The sequence below is a fragment of the Stegostoma tigrinum genome, chromosome 30, assembly GCF_030684315.1.
Source record: "Stegostoma tigrinum isolate sSteTig4 chromosome 30, sSteTig4.hap1, whole genome shotgun sequence".
Lineage (NCBI taxonomy): Eukaryota > Metazoa > Chordata > Chondrichthyes > Orectolobiformes > Stegostomatidae > Stegostoma > Stegostoma tigrinum.
This window is the reverse complement of record NC_081383.1, coordinates 538914-552202: the sequence shown is the minus strand read 5'-3', so window position 1 is coordinate 552202 and position 13289 is coordinate 538914. Positions and strand designations below refer to the sequence as shown.

At 47.3% G+C, this 13289-nt stretch overlaps 1 protein-coding gene across 1 annotated transcript in view; it reads right to left on the bottom strand.

The window, feature by feature from the left end:
• Positions 1-8092, bottom strand: part of kxd1 (KxDL motif containing 1) — a 40249-nt gene extending 32157 nt beyond the window's left edge. The window contains exon 1 of the mRNA XM_059638478.1: positions 8029-8092. The gene's annotated coding sequence lies outside the window, so the exon portion shown is untranslated. The remainder of the gene's footprint in view (positions 1-8028) is intronic.
• Positions 8093-13289: the final 5197 nt, after the last annotated feature.

Genomic DNA, 13289 nt, shown 5'->3' with positions numbered 1-13289 from the left:
ATCAGCAGGAGGTTTCCTTGCCCATGTTTAACTTGAAGCCCTGAGACATCATGGGGTCCACAGTTAATGTTGAGGACTCCTACAGCAACACCATCCCGACTGCATATCACCCCCTCTGCTGGGTTTGTCCTGCCGGTGGGACAGGGCATATCCAGGGATGGCGATAATGGTGTCTAGAACATTGCCTGTAAGGTATGATTCTGCCAGTATGACTATGTCAGCCTGTTGGTTATCTAGTCTGTGAGGCAGCCTCCCAATTTTGGCACTAACTCCCAGATGTTAGTGAGGAGGACTTCGCAGGGTCAACAGGGCTGTTTCTGCTGGTGTCCTTTCCAGTGCCTGGGTCAATGCCAGGTGATCCGTTCAGTTTCATTTCTTTGTTGCGATTGGTACAACTGAGTGGCTTGCTAGTCCATTTCAGAGGGAAACTGAGTGTCAACCACATAGCTGTGGATCTAGAGTCACATGTAGGCCAGAGCAGGGACTGGTGGCAGATTTCCTTCTACAAAGAGCATTAGTGAACATTCTGACAATTGGCAATGATTTCATGGTGATAAGTAGATTAATTCCAGTCTTTTAAAAATCATTGCCGTAGTGGGGTTCAAACCCGGGTCCCCAGAACATTAGCTGGGGTTCTGAGTTAATAGTCTAGCAATAATACCACTAGACCATCACCTACAGTAGCAGTTATCCAGCTGCTGACACTTTACTCACACTGTCTGAAACTCCTGATTACCAGCAGAGGCCTACTTATCGACCTGTCAACTCTCCATTCACACCACTTGTACAAAAATCTGATCTCGATGATTATAAAGCACATGCCCGGGCACTCTCTTCACTTCACCTGAAGAAGTGGCAGCAATCTGAAAGCTTGTGATTTCAAATAAACTTGCTGCACTCTAAACTGGTATCATGTGAATTTTGAGCCTGTTATACAGTAGCAGAGATGTCGCCCCCAGTACTGCATCCCATTGTTATACAGTGAAAGACCTGTCCCGACCGGTATTGAACCCCAGTGTTATACAGACAGACCTGTCCTCACCGGCACTGTATCCCTATGTTGTACAGTGGCAGACCTGTCCCCACTAGTACTATAACCTAGTGTTATACAGAGACAGAAACAAAGTTGCTGGAAAAGCTCAGCAGGTCTGGCAGCAACTGGAGTTCTGAGGAAGGGTCACTGGACCCGAAACGTTAACTCTTTTTTCTCCTCCACTGATGCTGTCAGACCTGCTGAGCTTTTCCAGCAACTTGGTTTTTGTTCCTGATTTACAGCATCCGCAGTTCTTTTGGTTCTTATACAGAGACTGACCTGTCCCCACTGGTACTGTAACCCAGTGTTATACAGAGACAGACCTGTCCCCACCACTGACCCTCAGTGCTATACAGTGACATAGATGTCCTGACAAGAACTGTACCCCAGTGTTATACAGCAATGTACCTTTTCCCACAAGTAGTGTAACCCTATGCTATAAAGCGACACAACTGTCTCCAACAGTACAATAATCCGGTGCCACAGTGACAGATCTATCGCTGCCTGAACTGCATCGTGGTGTTATATAGTGATAGATGGGTCCCCACCAGCACTATATCCCAGTGCTTTACGGAGGCACATCTGTCCCCACCAGAACTGGACACTGGTGTTATACCAAGACAGACCTGTATCCACCAATACCATTCACCCACTGTTATACAGTGACAGACTGGTCGCTGCCAATAGTGTATCACAGTGTTACACTATAACAGAGCTGTCCCCACTAATACTCTACCCCTGCATTATACAGATTCAGACCTGTCTCCACCAATACTGTACCCCAGTGTTATTCAGTGATGGACATGTCCTCACCAACATTATACCCCAGTGTTATGCATAGACAGAACTTCCCAACCAGTACTGTACGACACTGTTATACAGTGACAAAAAGGGAAGGTCATGTCTTACCAACTTGATAGAATTCTTTGAGCAAGTGACAAAGTTAATAGATGAGGGAAGGGCTGTGGACGTCATATACATGGACTTCAATAAGGCGTTTGAGAAGATTCCCCATGGTAGGCTAATGGAGAAAGTGAAGTCTCATGGGGTACAGGGTGTACTAGCTAGATGCAAAGAGAACTGGCTGGTCAACAGGAGACAGAGGGTTGTAGTGGAAGCGAATTTCTCAAAACGGAGAACTGTGACCTGTGGTGTTCCACAGGGATCCGTGTTGGGACCACTGTTGTTTGTGATATAGATGAGTGATCTGGAGGAAGGTAATAGATGGTCTGATTAGCAAGTCTGCAGATGACACTAAGATTGGTGGAGTAGCAGATAGTGAAGGGGGCTGTTGAAAAATGCAGCAGAATATAGATAGATTGGAGAGTTGGGCAGAGAAATGGCAGATGGAGTTCAATCCAGGCAAATGCGAGGTGATGCATTTTGGAAGATCCGATTCAAGAGTGAACTGTACAGTAAATGGAAAAACCCTGGGGAAAATTGATGCACAGAGAGATCTGGGTGTTCAGGGCCACTGTACCCTGTAGGTGGCAACGCAGGTGGATAAAGTGGTCAAGAAGGCATACACCATGCTTTCATTCATCGGAAGGGGTATTGAGTACAAGAGTTGGCAGGTCATGTTACAGTTGTATAGGACTTTGGTTCGGCCACATTTGCGAATACCGTGTACAGTTCTGGTCGCCATATTATCAAAAGGATGCTGATGCTTCAGAGAGGGTGCTGAGGAGGTAAACCAAGATGTTACCTGGTATGGAGGGTACCAGCTATGAAGAGAGGCTGAGTAGATTAGGATTATTTCCATTAGAAAGACGGAGATTGAGGGGAGACCTGATTGAGGTCTACAAAATCATGAGGGGTATAGACAAGGTGGATAGCAAGAAGCTTTTCCCCAGAGTGGGGAACTCAATTACTAGGGGTCATGACTTCCAAGGTGAGTGAGGAAAAGTTTAAGGGAGATGTGCTTGGAAAGTTCTTTACGCAGAGGGTAGTGGGTGCCTGGAACACGTTGCCAGTGGAGGCGGTAGAGGCGGGCACAATAGCATCATTTAAGACGTATCTGGACAGATACATGAATGGGCAGGGAGCAGAGGGATACACATCCTTGGAAAATAGGTGACAGATTTAGATCAAGGATCTGGATCGGCACAGGCTTGGAGGGCCGAAGGACCTGTTCCTGTGCTGTCATTTTCTTTGTTCTTTGTTGTGAAAACACCAAGACAGTACAAAAACAAAGTTGCGGGAAAAGCTCAGCAGGTCTGGCAGCATCTGAGACGGAAAAAAACAGTTACCATTTCCGGTCCGGTGACTCATTAAGGATCACCGGACCCGAAGGGTTAACTGGTTTTTCCTTCACAGATGCTGCCAGATCAGCTGAGCTTTTCCAGCAATTTGTTTTTGTTCCTGATTTACAACATTTGCAGTTCTTTCGGTTTTTATTCACCAATACTGTACCCCAGCGTGATACACTGACAGATCTATCACTACCATTTCTGTCCACACTGTTATACAGAGACAGAGTAATCCCCACAGATACTGCACCCCAGCATTGCACAGAGACAGACTCGTCGCCACCAGTACTGTACCCCAGAGTTCCACAGACATGGATATGTCCTCACCAGTACTGTACCTCAGTGTGATATAGAAACAGAGCTGACCCCACTGGGACTGTACCCCAGTGTTATACAGTGACAGACTTGTCCCCACCGGTACTGTACCCCAGTGTTAAACAGGGACAGACCCATCCCCACCGGTACGGTGCCCCAGTGTTATACAGAGACAGGTCGATCCCCCACCAGTACTGTACCCCAGTGTTGTACAGTGACAGACCCGTGCCCCACCAGCACTGTGCCCCAGTTTTATACAGTGACAGACCTGTCCCTCACCGGTACTGTACCCCAGTGTTCCACAGTGACAGACCCGTGCCCCACCAGCACTGTGCCCCAGTGGTATACAGTGACAGACCTGTCCCTCACCGGTACTGTACCCCAGTGTTATACAGTGACAGACCTGTCCCCCACCGGTACTATACACCAGTGTTATACAGTGACAGACCTGTCCCCACCAGCACTGTAGCCCAGTGTTACACAGTGACAGACCTGATCCCCGCTGGTACTGAACCCCAGTATTATACAGAGACAGACCTGTCCTTACCGGCACTGTACCCCAGTGTTATACAGAGACAGACCTGTCCCCACCGGTACTGTACACCAGTGTTATACAGAGACAGACCTGTCCCCCCCAGTACTGTACCCCAGTGTTATACAGGGACAGACCTGTCCCCACCGGCACTGTACCCCAGTGTTATACAGAGACATACCCATGCCCCCCGTGTTATACAGCAACAGACCTGTCCCCACCGGTACTGAACCCCAGTGTTATACAGCGACAAACCTGTCCCCACCAGTACTGTACCCCAGTGTTATACAGTGACAGACCTGTCCCCACCAGTACTGTACCCCAGTGTTATACAGTGACAGACCTGTCCCCACCGGTACTGTACCCCAGTGTTATACAACAACAGACCTGTCCCCCACCTGTACTGTACCCCAGTGTTATACAACAACAGACCTGTCCCCCACCGGTATTGTACCCTGGTGTTATACAGTGACAGACCTGCCCCCCCACCAGTACTGTACCCCAGTGTTATACAGGGACAGACCTGCCCCCCACCAGTACTATACCCCAGTGTTATACAGGGACAGACCTGCCCCCCACCAGTACTGTACCCCAGTGTTATGTAATGACAGACCTGTCCCCCCCAGTACTGTACCCCAGTGTTATACAGGGACAGACCTGTCCCCACCGGTACTGTACTCCACTGTTATACAGCAACAAACCTGTCCCCCACCGGTACTGTACCCCAGTGTTATACAGTGTCAGACCTGTCCCCCACCAGTACTGTACCCCAGTGTTATACAGAGACAGACCTGTCCCCACCGGTACTGTACCCCAGTGTTATACAGTGACAGGCCTGCCCCCACCGGTACTGTACCCCAGTGTTTTACAGTGACAGGCCTGCCCACACCGGTACTGTACCCCAGTGTTATACAGTGACAGGCCTGCCCCAACCGGTACTGTACCCCAGCGTTATACAACAACAGACCTGTCCCCCACCTGTACTGTACCCCAGTGTTATACAGAGACAGATCTGTCCCAACCTGTACTGTACCCCAGTGTTATACAGTGACCGACCTGTCCCCCACCGGTACTGTACACCAGTGTTATACAGAGACAGACCCATCCCCACAAGTACTGTACCCCAGTGTTACACAGTGACAGACCCATCCCCCACCGGTACTGTACCCCACTGTCATACAGTGACAGACCTGTCCCCACCGGTACTGTACCCCAGTGTTATACAGTGACAGACCTGTCCCCACTGGTACTGTATCCCAGTGTTATACAGGGACTGACCTGTCCCCACCGGTACTGTACCCCAGTGTTATACAGTGACAGACCTGTCCCCACTGGTACTGTATCCCAGTGTTATACAGGGACTGACCTGTCCCCACCGGTACTGTACCCCAGTGTTATACAGTGACAGGCCTGTCCCCACCGGTACTGTACCCCAGTGTTATACAGTGACAGACCGGTCCCCACCGGTACTGTACCCCAGTGTTATACAGTGACAGACCTGTCCCCACCGGTACTGTACCCCAGTGTTATACAGTGACAGGCCTCACCCCACCGCTACTGTACCCCAGTGTTATACAGGGACTGTCCTGTCCCCACCGGTACTGTACCCCAGTGTTATACAGTGACAGACCTGTCCCCACCGATACTGTACACCAGTTTATACAGGGACAGATCTGTCCCCACTGGTACTGTACCCCAGTGTTACACAGAGTCCGACCTGTCCCAACTGGTACTGTACCCCACTGTTAAACAGGGACAGACCCATCCCCACCGGTACGGTGCCCCAGTGTTATACAGAGACAGGTCGATCTCCCACCAGTACTGTACCCCAGTGTTGTACAGTGACAGACCGGTGCCCCACCAGCACTGTACCCCAGTGTTCCACAGAGACAGACCCGTGCCCCACCAGCACTGTGCCCCAGTGTTATACAGTGACAGACCTGTCCCTCACCGGTACTGTACCCCAGAGTTATACAGTGACAGACCTGTCCCCCACCAGTACTGGACTCCAGCGTTATACAACAACAGACCTGTCCCCCACCTGTACTGTAACCCAGTGTTATACAGAGACAGACCTGTCCCCCACCGGTAATGTCCCCCAGTGTTATACAGTGACAGACCTGCCCCCCACCAGTACTGCACCCCAGTGTTATACAGTGACAGACCCATCCCCCACCGGTACTGTACCCCAGTGTCATACCGTGACAGACCTGTCCCCACAGGTACTGTACCCCAGTGTTATACAGGGACAGATCTGTCCCCCAGTACTGTACCCCAGTGTTATATAAAGACAGACCTGTCCCCCCCCAGTACTGTACCCCACTGTTATACAGGGACAGACCTGTCCCCACCAGTACTGTACCCCAGTGTTATACAGCAACAAACCTGTCCCCCACCGGTACTGTACCCCAGTGTTATACAGTGTCAGACCTGTCCCCCCACCAGTACTGTACCCCAGTGTTATACAGAGACAGACCTGTCCCAACCTGTACTGTACCCCAGTGTTATACAGTGACCGACCTGTCCCCCACCGGTACTGTACACCAGTGTTATACAGAGACAGACCCATCCCCACAAGTACTGTACCCCAGTGTTACAGTGACAGACCCATCCCCCACTGGTACTGTACCCCACTGTCATACAGTGACAGACCTGTCCCCACAGGTACTGTACCCCAGTGTTATACAGGGACAGATCTGTCCCCCAGTGTTATACAGGGACAGATCTGTCCCCCAGTACTGTACACCAGTGTTATACAGGGACAGACCTGCCCCCCACCAGTACTGTACCCCAGTGTTATACAGTGACAGACCTGCCCCCCACCAGTACTGTACCCCAGTGTTATACAGTAACAAACCTGTCCCCACCAGCACTGTACCCCAGTGTTATACAGTGACAGACCTGATCCCCACCGGTACTGAATCCCAGTGTTATACAGAGACAGACCTGTCCCCACTGGTACTGTACCCCAGTTTATACAGAGACAGACCTGTCCCCACCAGTATTGTACCCCAGTGTTATACAGTGACAGACCTGTCCCCCCCAGTACTGTACCCCAGTGTTACACAGTGACAGACCTGTCCCCACCGGTACTGTATCCCAGTGTTATACAGCGACAGACCTGTCCCCCACCAGTACTGTACCCCAGTGTTATACAGTGTCAGACCTGTCCCCACCGGTACTGTACCCCAGTGTTATACAGTGACAGACCTGTCCCCACCGGTACTGTACCCCAGTGTTATACAGCGACAGACCTGTCCCCCACCAGTACTGTACCCCAGTGTTATACAGTGTCAGACCTGTCCCCACCGGTACTGTATCCCAGTGCTATACAGCGACAGACCTGTCCCCCACCAGTACTGTACCCCAGTGTTATACAGTGTCAGACCCATCCCCACCTGTACTGTACCCCAGTGTTATACAGAGACAGACCTGTCCCCACCGGTACTGTACCCCAGTGTTATACAGAGACAGACCCATCCCCACCAGTACTGTACCCCAGTGTTATACAGTGTCAGACCCATCCCCACCGGTACTGTACCCCAGTGTTATACAGAGACAGACCTGTCCCCACCGGTACTGTACCCCAGTGTTATACAGTGTCAGACCTGTCCCCACCAGTACTGTACCCCAGTGTTATACAGTGTCAGACCCATCCCCACCTGTACTGTACCCCAGTGTTATACAGTGACAGACCTGTCCCCACCTGTACTGTACCCCAGTGCTATACAGTGACAGACCTGTCCCCCCCAGCATTGTTCCCCGGTGTTATAGTGACAGACCATCCCAATGAGTGTTGTAAAATCTTATCTCTGGTGTACTTTAACAGTTGTATAACATATTACAGGCTGTATTACAGAAATGGCGCTTTGAAGTTTAACGGAAATTTAGTTTCAAACCTTGTTTCGACAGTCCTCAGAGGCTCCTTGAGCAAATGGCGGCGCACATGCGTATTTCTCTCCGTGCACCGGAAGTGGGGCGGGGTCAGGGATCACCAAGGCCGTTGCTGGGAAACGAATGCCCCCCCTCCCACCGCGTCAGAACTAGCTGGAAGGTCGGAGACACGGGGTGGTCGAGGAGAGTGAGGCCTGTAACAGCGATGTGCCACAAGGGTCAGGGCTGGGCCCAATGGGCTCATGGGCCAGCCCTGCAGCCTCACAGCGCCAAGAACCCAGGTCCAATTCCAGCCTCGGGTAACTGTCTGTGTGGAGTTTGCACATTCTCCCCGTGTCAGCCTCCAGGGATGTGCAGGCGAGGTGATTTGGCCATCCTAAATCGCCCATAGTGTGGAGGGAAGTGTGAGTTATATGGGGATGGGATGCTCTCGTGGTCAGTGTGGACTTGTTGGGCCGAAGGGCCTGTTTGACACTGTAGGGATGATATGGATAACATATTGTTACAAGTTAGTGGCTGGATAGAGATCTGGGAAATGGAGAATAATGTATGGAAAATGGAAAATTGTCAATTTTGAGAAAAATGTAAGAGTGACAGATTGCAAAGCTGTGAAATTTGGAGGGAAGCAATTCAGATATTTTAGGTTAATGTAGATTGGGAATGCAATAGATGCCTTACTTGGAAGGGTGTATAGGTTCGTCATGTATCTCCTGGAGTCTGGAAGAGTTAAAGCTAATTTGAGTGAAATATATATCAATGGTCTTGATGGGTTGGATGAGGAGATAATTCGTCTTGTAGGAGAATCTAGAACTAAGGGGTACTGATAGATAAACAGGGAGCTGGAAGAACACAGCAGGCTATGCAACATCTGGAGGCAAGGAGTAATTAATTCCCCTTCAGGACTGGATTTGGGGTAAGGGAATTGGCAGATAAAGGGGAAGTGCGGAATGGTGGGGACACTGGTGAAAGGTACGACTCATTGATCGATGGGAGGGATGAATTCGGTTGGTGGCTAGAAGGAAGGGTCACAAGGTGGAATGGAAGGAAGGTGGTGGAGCTGGAACAGGAGCCAGAGGATGGGTGGGAAGGTTATTTGAAATTAGAGAACTTAATGTTGAGTCCTCCAGGCTGTAGGGTGCCTGGGCAGAAGATAAGGCATTAGTCTTCAAATTTGCATTCCAATAGTAAGTAACCCTTATCCTTCTGAATAAACACTGACTCTATAGTTACACAGCAAGTGACCCTTACCCTGAATAAATAGTGACCCTTAGTTATACAGTGAATGATCATTACTGTGTTGAATGTGATGTTTGACAGTCTTAGATTTGAGTTTTGATGATGAAAGAAACAGATGTCAGGATAGTTTGATTACGCACTTTATTTGTTTACTCAGAGAAAGACATCTACAATTTTTCACTCAACTTTTAAAAGGCTTATATAGGATTGGATGATTAACAGTTTATCAGTTTTAGTCAAAATTAGAATCTCGCAATCTGAAGCTAAGTCCTTATATATGTTCTGCCCCATATAAATATTGTAGATTCTGTATGCATGAAATAGTTAGTATAATCAAATACACTACTCAGAGATCGTACATATTGTGTATATACTACACATATTCTGTCTAAAGCACACATTCTGCCTCCATGTATCCCGCATACACATCATGTACACAACTGCTTATACACTAAGTATAGTCTGTGTATGTACTGTACTCAATATGTCTTGGTTATAAATTGCAGAATTTAATGAATCTTCAATATGTTAACAAATTTCAGTTTATTGTACACAAATATCAAAGTCCTCTAGTGATTCTATAGTAATTATTAATTCTAATTATTTGTCCTAGGAATAAATACCATAATAATTTCTGATCTAAACAATTTTAAGAGTTTTTACATAAAGTTTGATGATTGTGTGCAGGCTGACTCAGTGTTCATTGGTCCAGGGTCTGATGGGGATGCCAATTTCTGGTGACTGCTTTATTTAGAGCCCATGTAAATTTATGACTTAAGGAGGGGGCCACATTTTATGAAGGCAGACATAATTGTGATTCCCGTGTATTTGGGAGTTGCACGTGGGGACCCTATGGAATTCCCACTGTGGCAGATTCTGAAAGAATTACGCTGGAAATTGGAGATTCCGCTGGGCAACTCCCTGATGCAGGAACTGTTTGAAAGTATCCATTTAAATTAGAGAGTTCAAAGGGTTCCAATGAAAATAAGTAAATAATTACTCAGGAAAAGTTAGACTATCAAACGTATAGTATTACTCCTAACTATTTATTCGACTCCATACTTATCTCTTCAGACCCGTTACAATCCCAGTCTCTGACCTGATGCTCCACCCCACTTCAGACCTGATTAATCTGTCAGACCAGATTTCTCTCACCCACCCCAAACCACTCTAAACCTGCATCACTTACTTGGTCTCCTTGCCACCTTGCATCCCGTCCTCCAACATCCTACCCTATAACCCCCTGGCACTCTATCCTCACAAATATCACTTGACTGCAGCTGTCAAAATGGCTGTCTGTGATGCTGGATCTTTTAAGAATACAGCCACTGAATGCTGTGAAAATGGAGCATTGTCTGCCTTTCCCTGAAAGTTCACAACTATGAATGGAAGTTCGGCTCCTAATTCCTGAGGGAGCCCTCACCGTCAGAAATGTAGAGTTCTCGTTTTTCATAAAAAATGGGCAAAATGGCAATCTGTGTTTTATAAAATCAGATTTATAGAATTGGGATATTGGTGAGATGATCAAGTAGTTGAGAAAACTGGGTTTTGGGGATCAGCTTTGGTTTGTTTTGGAGTTATTTATTTTGAGAAAAGCCAAATTCTTAGTGTTCAAATTGAGAGTCTTTGGCTTGGAACATGACAAGAGTTCGTAATTCCAAACTGCCAGTCATTTTAACAATATTGTTAAATGTGAGCAGATTAAGAAAACAAATATTTCTCCTTTGCCACTGGAAGCAACAAAATGCAAACGATTCCCAGAAGCACTGAGCTCCAGGTAAACCAATACTGTCCGTAACACCAGTGAGGGACAGGAGTTAGTTTACTCTGACAAGTTGTGCAGAGCTCCAACGTGATATCACAGGAAGACAGGAATATGGAGATAAAATACAGAGAGAGATGCTAAGCATGTTGCCAAGTCATTATTAAACCAATATTATAGTTCCAATCTAAATTCCACAGCTGGGGTCACTGGCCAGTGATCAGGAGCAGGATCTCTGCCTGATTTCCCTTCTCTCTCTCACCCAGAATTCACTGAATACTGATAAGGAGCAGGATGCTGGTTGGCCTTTACCCATTCACACAGTAACCTCCTGTCTACCTGATGTGACTTGATAAACTTAGTGAAACACTGACAAAGGGCAAGGTGAACTTTACAGGTCATGATTTATTTGAGAAGGTGAGACCAGGGTGATGTGGTCACTTGCAGAAATCAGACACTCAATTAAATCTGTTTATTTTACAGTCAGATTAGCAGAACCGTTCCCTCTGATCCCTGTCAATCAATTTGAGTTGCTGAACTCCAATTCCTCATGCTCCATAAAACAAAACTGCACTCTGACAGAGCATACAATACATTGAGCTCTCTTAATGAAAATGTACAGCTCAGTAATCAAACTTTAACACCCATCTAATGCTAAGTAAATCTATGTTCTCCACCGCTTACTAAATCTACTAGTCTGCTGCCACCCATAAACAAGATTACAGAACCTTTGGGGATTAATGACTAAACCATAGCACAAACATCATGACCAGCTGTGTGAATCATTAAAAACACAGTAAGCATAAGCTGACACTGAGTACCAGTAATCAGCGATATTTGACCCTAGATAAAGTAGCACATCATTGTCTTGTTAACAAGATTGTAGCCAGTGCTTTAAAGAAATATTAGCAGCACGGACAAGAAACTGGCTAAAACTCAGAAAGTAGATAAATGCAGTGAGTGGGTGTTTCTTAGACTGGGAGCAAGTTGTTTTTTTATTTATTCACAGGATGTAGGCTGAGTATACTCTGGTGTTCCCCAAGGATGGGTGTTGGGCTCACTGCTTTTTTGATACATATTCATGGCCAGCACCTGGGAATACAGAGTATAATTTCATATTTTGCAGATAAAACAAAACTCAAGGTTCCCCATGGCAGGCTGATGGAGAAAGTGAAGTTGCATGGGGTCCAGGGTGTACTAGCTAGATGCAAAAACAACTGGCTGGGCAACAGGAGACAGAGAGTAGCAGTAGAAGGGAGTTTCTCAAAATGGAGAACTGTGACCAGTGGTGTTCCACAAGGATCGGTGTTGGGACCGCTGTTGTTTGTGATATACATAAATGATCTGGAGGAAGGTATAGATGGTCTGATTAGCAAGTTTGCAGATGACACTAAGATTGGTGGAATAGCAGATAGTGAAGGGGGTTGTGAGAGAATGCAGTAGAATATAGATAGATTGGAGGGTTGGGCGAAGAAGTGGCAGATGGAGTTCAATCCAGGCAAATGCGAAATGATGTATTTTGGAAGATCCAATTCAAGAGCAAACTATACGATAAATGAGGAAAATTGATGCACATCTGGGTGTTCAGTTCCATTGTACCCTGAAGGTGGCAATGCAGGTGGATAGAGTGGTCAAGAAGGCATATGGCATGCTTTCATTCATCGGACAGGGTAATGAGTACAAGAGTTGGTAGGTCATGTTACAGTTGTATAGGACTTTGGTTCAATCAGATTTGGAATACTGTGTACAGTTCTGGTTGCCACATTACCGAAAGGATGTGGATGCTTTGGAGAGGGTGCAGAGGAGGTACACCAGGATGTTGCTTGGTATGGCGGGCTCTAGCTATGAAGAGATGTTGAGTAGATTGGGATTATTTACATTAGAAAGACGGAGGTTGAGGGGGGACCTGATTGAGGTCTACAAAATCATGAGAGATATAGACAAGGTGGATAGCAAGAAGCTTTTTCCCTCAGAGTGGGAGGCTGAATTACTAGGGGTCATGATTTCAAGGTGAGAGGGGAAAAGTTTAAGGGAGATATGCTTGAAAAGTTCTTTATGCAGGGAGCGGTGGGTACCTGGAATGCACTGCCAGCGGAGGTGGTAGAGGCGGGCACGATAGCATCATTTAAGATGTATTTAGACAGATACATGAATGAGCAGGGAACAGAGGGATATAGATCCTTAAAAAATAGGTGACAAGTTTAGATAGAGGATCTGGATCAGCGCAGGCTTGGAGGGCCGAAGGGTCTGTTCCTGTGCTGTAACTTT